The sequence below is a fragment of the Agelaius phoeniceus genome, chromosome 11 (genome assembly GCF_051311805.1).
Source record: "Agelaius phoeniceus isolate bAgePho1 chromosome 11, bAgePho1.hap1, whole genome shotgun sequence".
Taxonomy (NCBI): Eukaryota; Metazoa; Chordata; class Aves; order Passeriformes; family Icteridae; genus Agelaius; species Agelaius phoeniceus.
Window position 1 is genome coordinate 21071166 of NC_135275.1, and position 13673 is coordinate 21084838.

The following is a 13673-nucleotide window of genomic DNA, read 5'->3' on the forward strand; positions in this document are numbered from 1 at the left end:
CAATATATTTGATCATCTGGAGGGGAGTTTGGCAGCTGGAAGGGGCCATCAAACCCAAGTGCACTGGGGAGACCCCTGAGAGTGGCCAAAAAGCCACTGACTGGGATTTGTCGGGTGATGTGCAGCACTCCAAGACCTCAGGGAAGATTTCTGAACGTGGAAATGTGGGATTGCTCCAACACAACCCCCAGAGGAATCAGCAGGGCTCTGGGCAGAGGCACAGATGGATTAAAACTGGAACATTTCCATGATTAGAGAATTCCAAAAGGCACCCAGGAGAGGAGTGCTGCCCAGCTGAACATGGGGAATGTTTTAGGGACGGATTTCCCTGCCTGTAACAACAGTGAAGGTAAAATTGTCTGTCTCAGAGAGAGGTGGCAGATCTCCAGGAGACAGGTCCCATCCCATTGTCCACATGACAATCGATGCCATATCAATATGTTTGATCATCTGGAGGAGAGTTTGGCAGCTGGAAGGGGCCATCAAACCCAACTGCACTGGGGAGACCCCTGGGAGTGGTCAAAAAGCCACTGACTGGGTTGTGTTGGGTGATGTGCAGCACTCCAAGACCTCGGGGCGGATTTCTGAGCGTGGAAATGTGGGATTGCTCCAACACAACCCCCAGAGGAATCAGCAGGGCTCTGGGCAGAGGCACAGATGGATTAAAACTGGAACATTTCCATGATTAGAGAACTCCAAAAGGCACCCAGGAGAGGAGTGCTGCCCAGCTGAACACGGGGGATGTGAAGGTGCCGATGGATGGATGGTGGGAGGTGTTGGCCAGAGGAGCAGAGCTGCTTTCCCTCAGCTCAGCCCTCGTTCCCCAGGGTGCAGCACAAAATGGATGGATGGAGGGATTTCTTGACACAAACTCATCCAGAAATACCAGCTAGTGGAGCCTGGAATTAAAAAAAAAAAAATGAGGACAATAATTGTGCTTGGGGCTCCTCTCCAGGGCAGAGAATGGTGAGAATGTCCTGGCTGTCTGGAGAAGGTGGGAATGGGGAGACAGAACCCACCTCCAATTCCAATTTTCTCCATGGACTAAATCATTCAGCCCTTGGAGCAAGGTAGAAATCCCAGAGGAGCTCCAAGCAGGATTTCAGGATGCAGTTTTCTTCCAGCCCTTGCCACGTGTGGCCCTTTCCTGCCTTCAAGGCCCCAGAGGTGGGAGCAGTGTGATTTGCACACCTCTCCCAGACATCCCTCATCTCATCCCAATGAGATGCAAAACCAGAGCCCTAAACTGCAAATGGGAGATTTAATTAAAACGTTCCCCTTTCTAAGATCAATAAATGAGGCAAAATAGTTTCACTTCCCATTGATATATCTGCTTTTTCCCTCATTTGAAACAAACTGTGAATTACACTTTCTAACATATTGCTTGCAAAAATGCTCCAAAAGCAAATTAAACCTTCTGGAAGGCTTTGATTCATTTTATATATTACATAGAATAACTTAACAGACATATTAGAATACAGCACAAAATAACATAATCAGGCACAGTTTCATGCCTAGAGTTTGAAGAGTGTGGAAGAAACTTTTTAAGCATTTAACTCATTTAGTAAAACTCAACTGCTACAGAGCAAATGTTGAGTATTTTGATCTATATAGAGTTTGATTCCAAACTCTCAGCTCTCAGCAGAGCTCAATGTATAAAGTGACTTCTAATTTATATTCTGTGTTAATGTCAAGAAACTAAATCTGAAATCTAGAAGCAATTATGCATAAGGTGGAAACAATGGAATAAAGTCTGTCAGGTAATTTCAATCAAAATCCATAACACTGGTGCTATCTGAGCACTCTTCTCTCTGCACAGAGAACTTACAGCAGTCTTGATTTTATTTATTTAAATTTTAATAATACCAGATCTCATGAGAGTTTTTTAAATCTCAGAATTAGTACAAGACCTTTAATTTAATTTTGTGGTTGTGAGTCTTAACTGGGAATGTTTTAATTTCTGTGGGGCTGTGCAAGTCCAGAGGTGGACTGGAACCCCTCTGGCACTTCATTCCCATAAATAAGATCCTGGCTTTAGGAAAGTTCATAATGAAAATTGGTCAATTTACCTATACACAAAGATTCAATCTACAAGAATTCTACTGAGAATTTTTCAATATTTGGGGCATTTCATTATGAAAAATAAGTATTGCATGCTTAATGCATGAGAGTATTTCTCATTCTGAGAGCAGAGGAAAGAGCTGGGAATAATGTTTTATCCTACAGGACTGTCTCAGTGTTCCCACAGTGATTCCTCTCTGTATTTGCCTTTGGGAAGTGTGAAGGGAGGGTTTGGGCGTCTCCAGGGTCAGAGAAAGTGTTTATTCTCCTCTGAATTGGGAATGCACCACGATCAAGGAGTGTTTGGGCTTCACCATGCTTGAATTGAGCCTGGGGTGACAGGACACAGGGAATGGCTGCCCACTGCCAGATCCTGCATCCCTGGCAGTGCCCAAGGCCGGGTTGGACACTGGGGCTGGGAGCACCTGGGACACTGGGAGGTGGCCCTGCCATGGGGATGGATGATTTTTAGGTTTCCTTCCAACCCAAACCTTTTTGTGTTCTATGATTCCATTCATTCGAACCTGCAGCTCAGTTTTACCCTCTGCCACACCATTTCAGTTCAGTTTACACCTTGGGGCTCATCATTTTTCCTCTGCTTTGCAGACCTGTGCTCTTCTCCTGAGTCCTGCACCAACTAAATCATATTTTTCGAAAAGCAGGGGCCATCCTGAGGTGCTGAAGGGATCCAAAAGTCTTTACAAAAATCTGTAATCACGTTTCCCTTCACTACAGAGTGGATGCAGTTTGCCTCATTTCTCTAAAACCCTGAAGCATGAAAAAAAAAAAAAAAAGGAAAAAAAAAAGCAAAGCAAGGTGAAGAGCACAACAATCAACCATGGCAAGTCTCCACGTTGTTACTTCAATGATGCACAATCTGTTTGCTATCTGAGCACTGTAAACAGACTAATATTTCCCGAAGTATGGGATAAATCAGCCATTTAGAAGCAGCAAAGAGAAAATGATGAAGCTCCAAGTGAGTTGTGAAGCAGTGAATAAGGATGTATTACACCATGGGAAACCATCAATATTTGTTTACTGTGTCAGTGTGAGGAATAAATCTGTGGGCTAATTTGTATTCTCTTCAGTTAATTCCACTGTTCCTGATGCCTTTTTGGGCTACCTAAAACCAGAGGCCAGACAGAATTAAGGCAATAAAAAGCTGTTCTATTTATTGAAGCTGTTCTATTTATTGAGGGCCTTCAGGTACATTTAGGGCACACAAAGCCCCCCAGGGGCTGCACCCAAAAATGGATGATGGGTCAGGGTTTGCACACTTTTATAAGTTTGGTCCATTTGCATTTTGGGGGTGAATCTGCCAATTCCAGCTTCAGGTAATGAAGTCATTGACCCCAAGTTTGCTCCCCCCAACTCCCTTTTGTTCCCATCTCTGGGCCCTGAGGCAGTGAGGTGTCCTTGATTGCCAGGCCTGCAAAGGAATTGTTGTGTCTGCCCCAGATGGGGAAGCAGCAGCAGCTCCCACTGAGTGTGGAGTTTGGAGTTACACACTAAAGAACTGCAGGGTTACAAACAGATGGAAAATAGAAAAGCTGAAATCCTGAGGCATCAACTCCAACCCAGGCACCACCAAAGGGCCCTTCTGGAGGTGTCACTGGGCACCTCTTTGTCTCCCTGTGCAGGGATTTATCTGATAACATTGAGATTGTGGGTGTTATCACCCCAGAACAGTCTGGGTTGGTTTAGGTTGGGTTGGGTTGGAAGGGACCTTGAGGATTATCTCCTTCCAACCCCTGCCATGGACCAACTTCCTCCCAAAATTAGCAAAGTTGCCATTACCAAATTGGCTCACCAAGTGTCTAATTGCCCTCACTGAGCTGCTCCTTTCCCTGAGCTGCAGTTTTGACTCCTGGTGGAAGTTTTTAAAGCTTGATCAGGTGATGAGCTGATCTCCAGAAGGACCAAATCCCACCACCCTCCATGGAGATCTGGGAGGTGCAGCACCACTAAAACCGAGCTTTGCAGGGCAATCACTCTGCCACTGAGTTCTTGTCGCTCTTTGGTCCTTTTATTTTTCCCTCTGTATTATTTTCCCCCCCTTGGTGAGATTTCTCAGTTCCATTTTTGAGCGGCAGAGTTGATCTGAATGAATCTGTTGGCTCACATTCCAATGGCTATTGGAAGTCAAAATTTGGATGGCTGAGGGCTTGTAAAGAGAAAAGGTTGAATGCTGGAATTGAGAAGATTTGCAGCTCTAATGGGCTTGAAAGGAAAAGATCTTACAGGTTTTCACGCAACCAACATGAGAACAGAATTAATTTTTCTTTGGTTATTTGAGTGAATTGACCATTTTGTGAAAACTGGGTGAGGAATCAGAGATAGCCCATTCAGTTTTCTGCTTCTCTCAAATTCTTCTGCCAACAGATATTATCTGAATTGTTTGTTCATGAAAGGTTTTTATCAAGGTCTTTTTAAAAAACTCATTTCAATATCCCGTTGTAAAGGGCTGCAAAGGTTAGGAGGGTTTGCTTTGAATCCCACTATTATTTCTTCATTAGTCATCCAATTTTTGGCATTTAATAAATGTTTGAAGGAAAAAAAATTAAAAGTTGGACTGGTTCTAATCAAATTGGACTAAAGGTACTTCAGGAAAGCAAAGAAATCAAACACTGGTGTGGCCTGAAATAAACATGGAAGCAAAATTGTTCTATATCAAATATGTTATAGGAATCTTTGGAATAAATGGGGGAAAAAAGAAATAAAATATTTTCACTGTATTAATCATTTATTAAATTGCAAATTTCTTGGTTAGTGACATTCAGCTGTGGCTAAAGGCTTACAATTCATATCCAAAATCCTTTGAGCTCCAAACTGCAAAATATTCCTCTTTCAATGCACGTGCAGGTAATTAACTAGAGTGAGGAAAAGTGGAGAACTATGAGTAAATTTAATTAATTAATGGATAGATGGTTTTACACTTCAAGGAGATAATTCAGAATAAAGCCACTGCCTTCAAACAAATATTGATGGACACTGAACTTTGGTTTTTAACCATAAATGATGCTCATTTCTGAGAAGGCAGCAAACAAGAAATGCTTCAAGATGGAGCTGCCTCCAAGGAAACCTTTGAATATGAAAAGCTAACCCAAAAAGAACAATTAGCAATAAATAATATGTTATTTAGTACTTCTTTTCTTTATGACCCATGTGTCAAAGAAGTGGGTTTTCCAATTGTTTCATTAATTGCAACTGTTTAATTAATGGATCTTACAAAAAAAATAACACCCACATGGTCTGTGCATTGTAAATGATTCAGTACAGATAATTTTTTACCTCATTTTCACAATTCACCACTTGAACTTACTGATAAGACTGTCTTAATTTCACAGTTTTTGTCTCCCTTGAAGAAGGATGTTTTAAAGCAATGAAATTTTGGTTCTCAGTGAAAAGGGCTGAGACATTTGTTTTTCATTACTACTCGCACATTGTAAAATCAAACCCATTAGGAGCTCAGTACTGTAAAGTCTAAATTCACCTTCTAAAGAACTCCTGGTGTCATTGAAACATCTTCCAACAAGGTCTGCGCTCTACAATGATTTTGTTTTGGTGGCAAATGCCAAATTTAGCCCTTCACAGCTCCCACTGTCCCAGGTGCTCCCAGCCCCAGTGTCCAACCAGGCACTGCCAGGGATCCAGGGCAGCCCCAGCTGCTCTGGGCACCTGTGCCAGGGCCTGCCCACCCTCACAGGGAGGAATTTTTTCTCTAAATGTCTCCTGTTTTAGTTTAAAACACTTCCCCCTTCTCCTATCACCATCTGCCTGTGTAATAAGTTGCTTTTCCTCTTTTTGAGGACCTGAAATCAATTTTCAGAGCCTGTTTGGTTGAGTGTTTTCCAAAACCACAAACAATATTCCCAGCTTTTGCTTCCCTTGTTGCTGTTGCACAGAGGTTTGAAACAACCCAAAAATTTCTTTGTGGAAATCCTTCATTTCAGAAAAGTTGAGTAAAATGCAGTGCCTGGGAGCATCCATCTTTTTCCAGTGACCCCTGCACTGCCCAGCAAGGTGTGGAGCATCCACGCTTGGCACAGGAGCTGCCAACAGCTCCTCCCTTCCTCTGCCAAGGATGCTTCCCTCAAAATTGCCTGGAGACCCCGAGGAGCAGAGCAAGAAGCGGCCCCAGGGTTCCTTGGGCAGCAGTTTTGGATTTCCAGCTCAGCAGGGAGGAGCAGCGCTGTCGCAAGGATTGCTCACCCTTCACGGAGGTTTGGATGCGCTGAACTGAGCTCCTTCACACCCGGGATGGACAAAGAACAGGAGCAGGCTCCTGCACTCCTCTCATTTCCATATTGCACCGAGGCAATGCAGCACTTAAAATGACAAAGCCCTCTTTGTTTTAATTGAATTTCTTCATGAAAGTAAAAAAAAAAAAAAAAACCCTCCCACATTCAGCCCTTCTCAGAATATCCTTGACCTCCAGATACCTTTCCAAATAAAGTAATTTCAAATTTCCTTGCTTGTTTTCAGATAATCAGGTGCATTATGTGTTCATTGGTTCATTCAAACCCCTGCACATTGCACGGACTCATTTTAATGCCAGTTGATTTAGCAGCAGTTAAATGTCACATAAAGGGAGGGAGGCAAGGACAGCTCTGTTTGCTCTACCTGCACAATAAATGTACAGAACCTATGGAGGAGTTTAACAATAACTCAGAATTACATCTAAACAGACAAAAGAAAATTCTCAAGGTCTTATCCTCTACTTGAGGAAATCTCTAAAGGACTTGCTAAGAAATATAAACCAGAAGATAACAAGGAGTAAACAATGAAACACAAGGCAAATAATGAAGTGGGAAGAGGGAGCTGCCACCATAGCACAGCCTGGGAAGAGGGATTAGAGCATGGACAAGACAGTGGGAGATTTTTATCAAATATCTTTCAGTGATAGACAGGTCTGTTGGGTACAAAACCTTGTGTACAGTACGAGGCAATAAATCACTCCCAAATTCAACTGGTTTGAATAAAAACATTCAAATGATGCTGTCTCATCATGTATTAATCAGGTGCCACTGTTAACAAGGGGTGAGGAAAAGTGGCTACAAATACGCTTTACCCTCTCTTTCCTTTGGGACATATTAATGTAATTCTTTTAGGATGGATGGAACACAAAGAACTAAAAAGTGCTCCCTCTTCCCCAGGTGCAGGGAAGTCCATGGTAATGGATCTGAGAGTTATTCTATATGGACAGTAGATGGACCAGGATATTCTCAACTGAACTTGAAATGGAATTTAACAGAGATCTGCAGACCCCTCAAGTCCCTCAGAGAAGCATTTGGTACCAGAGGCATTGGTTGGAGGCCTGTCTGTAAACCTCTATTTGGGAAAATGAAAACTCCATTAAAAGTAATCAGTTATCTTGGGCTGTTCTCAACACACAGCTTCAGGAACACTTCCCCAGCAGTGTTTTGGAGGAAAATAAACATTGTTTGCAAAAGAAGCTTGTATGAAACTTTGGTGAAGCAGTATTCCCCCTTTATCTGATTGATGTCATCAAGACACAGACTCCGTATTTTGAGACTTTTTGGAAAAATCAATGTGATTAGGTACCCACTGAAATCAAATACAGATTCTTTCATATTTGTGATGGACAAACAGTCCTGAGGAGTCTCATCCAGGCACTTACTCATGGGAATGCAGGTCCAGGTTCACACCCAAGCTGGAAAGGGAGGTCATTGGGTTTGCAGCCTCTAGAGCCCTGCAGAGCCAAAGCTGCTCTGGACCTGAGGAGCTGCTCCATGGATTCACTCCCTGAGCCTGATCTGACTCCTGCCTGTGAGTAAACCTTGAGTAAAGAGAGATCTGGGAGGAAGGGGAGCAAATATCAAAGAACTGCTTGCAGCAGTTCCAGAATCCTTCAGCATTGGCCTTTGAGGGATACACGAGGCACAGGAGAAGGCTCCGAGGTAAAATTGACTCTTGAAAAGACCCTATTGATGAGGTAATTAGGCCATTCTCTTACTTCTGCTAGAGAGGGTGTGTGCCTGCAGTGTTCCTCACCAGGCAGATAATGTTTCTATCCTCAGTCCACTTTAATTAACACCAGCAAATCCTTCCTCCCTTCTCTGAGTGGGCATGGAAGCTCATCCTGAGTGAGATAATCAAACAAACTGTGAGCAAAGCACTGGAGTCTGATGAGCAGAGAGAAGAGAGTTTACAAACATTAAAAGCAATATATTTCTAAGGGAATCAGCAGTGAGAGAACTGGGTTCGTGGTTTCTCTTTAAGCAGGGACAATATTTATCAAAAAATTTGAAACCCAAACCCTCTTTTTCACACACTGCAACACCATGTGTATCCAAAGCTTTATTGGTAGTGAGCAGCTTTTGTTCTGATCCCACATGAAAATCACCCTTGAGGAGCAGTGAGCCACAGTATTTCATCAAGAATCCCTGCACCTAAAAATCTGCACAGCTCTTGTGTGCTTCTATCTATTTGTATGTATTTTATTAAATATGTCTGAGTGCTGCTCAGTAACCACTGGGCCCTCACATTGAGATGCCTTTTTAGCAGCAACAGCAGAGAAAAACTAATGTGGGCACGTCATATTTGCCTGAATAAATATAATTATGTTTCCTTGCAGTTGCTTGATGTGGTGACTTACAATTTACCACTTAGCTGGAGAGCTTGCTTTAAAACCCAAGAATAAAGGCTTGTCTGCCTCAAACTGATGCTCAGTTCTGTCTGAATGCATCCATTCTCTTCCCATCTTTGTGCAACCGATGCTTTCCTCCTCTCCATAATAACAGCCACAATTATGTGGATTTTAGTCCCATGATAAACTTGTGCAGAGGTGATAACAGCTGCACTGAGGGAGTGGAGCAGCTTTTTCTGGCACTGGAAGTGTTTTCTCCTGGGGAGGTTTCTCTCCTGGGGTTGGTAGTTGGAGTTTGGCGGCAGCAGATCCCTTGGTGTTCACTTTCACACAATGAAGTATTTCTTGTTTATGCACAGTTAACCATTTTTCTTAACTGCATCTCCAATCTCTCTGAAGGTCAAATTTTGATGCCATTGTGTTGGGGAAATTGAATTTTGTTTTGTTTTTTTTTTTATACAATTCAGCCAGACAGGAAGATGAGAAAATGGACAGAATAATCTTTGGGGCTCCAACTGCAAACTCTTTCTTATTGATGTTTATATTGAAAGCAACTGAAAAATACATTTTGTTTTTAATCAATTTTCATCCATCTTATTTCAACCTCACTGAGTCCTGAAGCTCTCTCACTTTCTTTTACTTTCTGTCCTTTGTTCACAGCAGAAACATTGTGAAATCTCACTCGGGGTAGGTCATGTTGCACAGAGACAAATATCTTGTCTTCCCTGTAGTGAAGCTGAGAATATCTTAAGCTTTTTATTTTTTATGAAGCAGAAGTTCAGAAGTTCATCTTGCATAGGCTTCAGCCCTGGTGAGGAAGAAAGGGAAAAGTCCTCAAGAGATAAGTGGTGTAACAATAAGAAACTCAAAGTCAGCCTTGTCTAGGGGATGGTTCCTTTTAATTGAGCCCCAACTGGAGCTTTGCTTCTCTCTCTCTTTGGAGGTGTGGTTGTGCCAGCTTTTAGAGTAATCTTAAAAAAATAGCAGTGGAGAGGACCTGACAACAGCCAATGACTAAATTCTATTTTTTTCCTCAAGAACATCAGAATTCCTTTTTTCCCTGAAACCCCACAATTTTCACACACGCAGATCAGTAATCAGAAGGGATTGTGAATCCAGTCTCAGTGCTGGGCCACACAATTCCAGTTTTGGAGTCTTCTGTAATTATAGTAATTAGCTTCCCTCATTTTCCATTCAGCAGATATCATTGCTTGGCATTTCTTGTCCTTCATGTATCTCCTGTTGTTCATTACTTTTGTCCAAAGCAAGTTGTGCCAAATTTCATCCTCGGTCACATCCTTCTGGTTTTGTTCCATCATGGCTTAAATTGAGTGGTGCTTCTATAGAGGAAAAGAATCCAGTCCCAAATTATGGGTCTTTTCCTGGACAAATATGACAGTATGTAAATATCTGAGGGCAATGGAGCAAGTGAGGAGAAAGAAAATTACAAAAACTAGTGGATTTAGGAGGGAAATGGAAATCTGTGCAGGAAATAGGGGGAGGAAAGAAAGATCTGTTTTGTAGGGAAAGAGGATTTGTTTTTCTTCTCTTGACCTAACTTAAAGGAATCTTTTGTAGACACTGTTTGTGCTGTAGATCTTTCTTATCTCACCCTACTCAGTTTTGTTTGTCTAATATCTGCTCAGCAAGTGCCTGACTTTATTTGTCTTCATTCCCCTCTACAGTCTCTGCAATAATCCTCTGCTATTATATATCTTTGTTTGACTTACATTTCCTTAGGAGTTTTCCTCTGACATTGTTCATCTTCATTCCCTGAATATCCCCTAAGCAGCAGCTGCCTGACATTGCTCAGCCTGGATCTCCTCTCTCAGAATCAGCAGCAGTTCCCTGCACTTGTCCTTCTTCATTTGCCACCTCCAAAAGCCACCTGCACTTATGTCCATTAGAAACCATCACTCAACAGAGCTCAATTCCTTTTCACTTCCCAGGACACCCAGCACTCAGCACCACTGGCTCCAGGCTTCAGGATTGGTTTTGTCCTGGACCATTCCACAGATGTTCATGCATGGCTGTCCCACCACGCTGGGGAAATTCCTGCTTGGGATGTGCCACCTTGGGTTTCATCATCACAGAGTCCCTGAATGGTTTGGGTAGGAAGGGACCTTAAAGATTGTCTGATTCCACCCCTGCCATGGCAGGGACACCTCCCACTGTCCCAGGTGCTCCAGCCCCAGTGTCCAGCCTGGCCTTGGGCACTGCCAGGGATCCAGGGGCACCCACAGCTGTGCCAGGGCCTGCCCACCCTCCCAGGGAAGGATTTCTTCCCAAAATCCCACCCAACCCTACCCTTGTCCTGTCCCTCCATCCCTTGTCAATTGTCTCTCTCCATTTTTCCTGTCCTCTCCTTCAGGCACTGCAAGGCCACGGTGAGGTCACCCCAAAGCTTCTCCTCTCCAGGCTGGACAATCCCAGCTCTCCTGAATTTTCTGTTGTGAAACCTGCAGGCTTAAATCTGTGAGAGAGGTGTATTGTTCCTGTTAAAAAACCCTACATGTGGAATAAGGAATCCGACTGCTACAAAATGAAATTAATTCAACTGGTAACCATCATTCTCCAACAGCTCTGTGGAATATCTGAGAAAAGTCTTAAGGAGACTTTGCATCTTTCTTGTGTTTCTCGCATAGAACAGAAGGGAGAGGAAAATCGGTGAAAACCTTCCCAAACTCAAAAGAGCAGTTGCAAATTCTTCTGTAATATTTTATGATGGGTTTTATGTCCACAGTTTTATGAAACAATATAGGAAAAGCAGCCTTTAAACCAGGTAGCTCATAATTATAAGCAGGAAAATGTTACACTTTCTTTCCCACATACCATGAGAAATCTGAAATATTTAATCTGCAGAAAGGATTTTTTAAGATAAGAAACCAAACTGAAAGCATTTCTGAATTCTCAGATTTAAACCCCAAGAATGAACAGTTATTTTCAAGTCAAACTTTTCATTTAACCAAAGTGTTTTGGAGAGGTATTATAAATAGATGTGTGGTTAACAAGATCCAGCATCATCAGTTTTAAATATTCAGTCTGTTGTTTTTTACAAATTTTCATTGTTCTCTTGAACTCAGACTAAGAAAATACATTAGATTAAAAATCTGAATTGCTCTTGAAGTGTAACTGAGCTCTGTAATTTTAGCAGTCATATGTTCATTAGGATAAAGAAACAGCATTTTGGAATTCATGGCACTAAAATTGAAATAATATTTTAATGGGGAAAAAGAGCCCTTCTGAAAAACAGCTGTTACCTTTTTGTTTTATCCAGCCAGGAGCAATATCTCCTGTCCGAGTCTCTGGTGGCTCTGTTTGGATGAACATGACTAAAATGCATCTTTTTGAAAATTTTAAATGTTATATCCTATTGTAGCCGAGAGCCCAATTTCACACATTGAACTTGTCTAAGTCAAAACCTGCTTTCCTTTTTATTTCTTCTTCTGCTTTCAGCCCAACACATTGTTTCTAAATTAAACACAAGCTGGGGGAAAAGAGCTTTATTGAGAGCTCACAAAAGGTGACCGTGAGCTGGAGAATGTCTGAGAAATGTCTGAGAAATGTCTCAGAAACGTCTCAGAAATTCCTGATATTGTGGAGGTGACAAACTGCCCAGGGGTCACCCTGGGAGGAGGAGAGGAGCAGAGTTCATGGATCTGTGCCCAGGTTATTCCCAGCTCCAGGACATTCAGCTCCCCACGTTCAGTTCTGCATGGATCAGGGACAGGAAAGGAGAAATTCTCTTTATTAAATCATTGGAAATGTGCTGCAGTGAAAGGCTGCAAATGTCCACGTTCATGGAAGGAGGGATCAGGAGAAATTGGCTTTTTTTCCCTTTTTATACATTTTTTATTCTTCTATTTATTTTTTAATGAGAACTGTGATAACAATCAACACAATCTAAGCTACACTCACTCTTAAAGGCTATTAAATCAGTGAGATGACAACCAGGCTTGAAATTATTTTGATATTTGGAGATGGAAATACCATTAACAAACAAACAAACAAATATTAACAGCTCCACCTGAAAATGGATCCTGAACTGAAAATTTCTAAGAAAATTGGGGTTTGGGGAGGAAGCTCAAATCAAACTTTGGATCCAGGGTTCATAAATATTCTGCTTTTCATATGGTAAAAGTGCATTGGGTTCTATATGTTTAGCACCTACCAGACTGCATTTCCCCCACTTCCAAGGTCCTGAATTGTAGATAATTTTAGAATTAGGCATCACTGGGATTGCTCCTGAAGCAATGCCACTTCCATGGATGTTTTATTCTCTATTTTATTTTCTGTTACATTCTCTATTCTCATGGTCTTTATTTCCATTTGAAAAAATAACCTCATATGTGTTTATCATTATTTATCCTTAATAAGGGTCAGCCTTTAGCTGGCAGAAACCACAAGAAATATATTCGAGTTTTTTTCCAATTAAGTTTATAAATAGGTAAATAAATAATAAAGAAGTAAATAAACAATAATTTTGTGTGTGTTTGCAACATTTTTGTCACTGAAAGTCTGCTTAAATGAGTGCAGACCAGCACAAATAAATCTTTCACTGGGTTACAATGGCAAAATAAAACTCAGCATTTCAACACTGGTTTGGTAAATGCAGGATCTCTGTCCCACTGTGCTCTTATCAATTTGTGCTTGATATTTGTAAATATCAAAGTAGAAATCCATATGTACATATTGGCTGAACTCTTTGCTTTAGGGTGCTCCAGCACAGTAGGGCTGCATTTATGGCAGCCAAAAATAAAAGAGACTTTTCTGCAGAAATCTCCCCTGGAGAAGATTTGGGGTTTTATTGTCTTCCACTACGCCACAGCCGCGTGTATTTAAATATATTTTATAAAACTAGTGAGAATTCCTGTAAGTTTTACGTTCTGCATAAATCCAGCATGAGCAGCATCTCCAGTCCATCACCTCTTTTTGTGTGAGTAGGAAAACAAGCAGGGAAGCTGTGGGAAGTTTCACACTCATATTTTCTGAAAAATCCCTT

General features: G+C 41.8%; 1 long non-coding RNA gene across 3 annotated transcripts in view; it reads right to left on the reverse strand.

Moving 5' to 3' along the window:
• Positions 1 to 423: 423 nt before the first annotated feature.
• The window catches only part of LOC143695002 (uncharacterized), a 31158-nt gene continuing 17908 nt past the window's right edge, over positions 424 to 13673 (reverse strand). The window contains exon 3 of one of the 3 annotated variants that reach the window (XR_013183864.1): positions 424 to 899. This is a non-coding gene — a long non-coding RNA (uncharacterized LOC143695002). Of the gene's footprint in view, positions 900 to 8219; positions 9480 to 9751; positions 10012 to 13673 lie in introns of those variants that run through there. The other 2 variants (XR_013183865.1, XR_013183866.1) reach the window with 2 other exon arrangements.